Source organism: Bombus flavifrons, unplaced genomic scaffold, assembly GCF_040668555.2.
Source record: "Bombus flavifrons isolate JBK064 unplaced genomic scaffold, iyBomFlav1_principal scaffold0024, whole genome shotgun sequence".
NCBI classification, from domain to species: Eukaryota; Metazoa; Arthropoda; class Insecta; order Hymenoptera; family Apidae; genus Bombus; species Bombus flavifrons.
Window position 1 is genome coordinate 292,357 of NW_027184769.1, and position 2,423 is coordinate 294,779.

The following is a 2,423-nucleotide window of genomic DNA, read 5'->3' on the forward strand; positions in this document are numbered from 1 at the left end:
TAATGATCCTTCCGCAGGTTCACCTACGGAAACCTTGTTACGACTTTTACTTCCTCTAAATGATCAAGTTTGGTCATCTTCCCGGTAACATCGGCAATGCTTATCACATTGGCCGCGCACCAGTCCGAAGACCTCACTAAATCATTCAATCGGTAGTAGCGACGGGCGGTGTGTACAAAGGGCAGGGACGTAATCAACGCGAGCTTATGACTCGCGCTTACTGGGAATTCCTCGTTCATGGGGAATAATTGCAAGCCCCAATCCCTAGCACGAAGGAGGTTCAGCGGGTTACCCGGGCCTTTCGGCCAGGGAAAACACGCTGATTCCTTCAGTGTAGCGCGCGTGCGGCCCAGAACATCTAAGGGCATCACAGACCTGTTATTGCTCAATCTCGTGCGGCTAGAAGCCGCCTGTTCCTCTAAGAAGATTTGTTTGTACGTTGGTAGTAAAAACCCACCGACCGAAGCCGGGGGCCTTCGAGATACCATAAGTTACGTCTATTTAGCAGGCTAGAGTCTCGTTCGTTATCGGAATTAACCAGACAAATCGCTCCACCAACTAAGAACGGCCATGCACCACCACCCACCGAATCAAGAAAGAGCTATCAATCTGTCAATCCTTCCGGTGTCCGGGCCTGGTGAGGTTTCCCGTGTTGAGTCAAATTAAGCCGCAGGCTCCACTCCTGGTGGTGCCCTTCCGTCAATTCCTTTAAGTTTCAGCTTTGCAACCATACTTCCCCCGGAACCCAAAAGCTTTGGTTTCCCGGAAGCTGCCCGCCGAGTCATCGGAGGAACTTCGGCGGATCGCTGGCTGGCATCGTTTATGGTTAGAACTAGGGCGGTATCTGATCGCCTTCGAACCTCTAACTTTCGTTCTTGATTAATGAAAACATTTTTGGCAAATGCTTTCGCTTCTGTCCGTCTTGCGACGATCCAAGAATTTCACCTCTAACGTCGCAATACGAATGCCCCCATCTGTCCCTATTAATCATTACCTCGGGGCTCCGAAAACCAACAAAATAGAACCGAGGTCCTATTCCATTATTCCATGCACACAGTATTCAGGCGAAGGTAGCCTGCTTTAAGCACTCTAATTTGTTCAAAGTAAACGTATCGGCCCACCTCGACACTCAGTGAAGAGCACCGCGATGGGATATTAGTTGGACCGCCCGCGAGGAGCTAAGCCCACCGATAGGACGTACCACATAATGCCAGTTAAACACCGCGAGCGGTGAACCGACACTGTGACACACAGATTCAACTACGAGCTTTTTAACCGCAACAACTTTAATATACGCTATTGGAGCTGGAATTACCGCGGCTGCTGGCACCAGACTTGCCCTCCAATTGGTCCTCGTTAAAGGATTTAAAGTGTACTCATTCCGATTACGGGGCCTCGGATGAGTCCCGTATCGTTATTTTTCGTCACTACCTCCCCGTGCCGGGAGTGGGTAATTTGCGCGCCTGCTGCCTTCCTTGGATGTGGTAGCTGTTTCTCAGGCTCCCTCTCCGGAATCGAACCCTGATTCCCCGTTACCCGTTACAACCATGGTAGGCGCAGAACCTACCATCGACAGTTGATAAGGCAGACATTTGAAAGATGCGTCGCCGGTGCTAGATGACCATGCGATCAGCACAAAGTTATTCAGAGTCACCAAAACAAACGATGGACGGACAGACGAGCCATCCGCCACCGATTGGTTTTGATCTAATAAAAGCATTCCTACCATCTCTGGTCGGAATCTGTTTGCATGTATTAGCTCTAGAATTACCACAGTTATCCAAGTAAATGTAGGTATGATCTAAGAAACCATAACTGATTTAATGAGCCATTCGCGGTTTCACCTTAATGCGGCATGTACTGAGACATGCATGGCTTAATCTTTGAGACAAGCATATGACTACTGGCAGGATCAACCAGGGATCTTGTATTCGATATTTCGTTTAAGTTCTCTTCGTGTCGTAGGTGGGACGTAACACCGTACGACGAGACTTTTCATTTTTAGATATATATATATAATATACATCTATCTCCTCCTCCTTCTCTCAGCGACGTTCGAGATACACCCATAGTTCAGTAAGATCTTCGAACGCCACTCTCTCTCTCATCATATAGCATATGATGATACAAAAAGAGTCGTAACTTCACGAGAACACTCCTGAGATCTTTTAAATTATCTCTCTTATAACATATCTTAGCGGTAAAGCACGTATACACCTTTCACGCTGAACGAACAAGCGCGTATATCACAGTGCGTCGCGCTGGACATACCGTAAGAATATTCTCTCTCCTCTCCTCCACATACATTTATTATAAGAGAGTCTAATCTTCGAACATCACTCTCCGTAGAAGACATACTACGCAAAGATAGTAAGCTCTACAGCGGCCAATTTTAAAGACAGCATTTTATTTATAAGTATAAA

General features: G+C 47.2%; 1 non-coding gene across 1 annotated transcript; it reads right to left on the reverse strand.

The window, feature by feature from the left end:
* On the reverse strand, positions 1-1,923 carry LOC138189319 (small subunit ribosomal RNA). The gene has a single exon (XR_011176013.1). It is a non-coding gene; the product is annotated as a small subunit ribosomal RNA (ribosomal RNA).
* Positions 1,924-2,423: the final 500 nt, after the last annotated feature.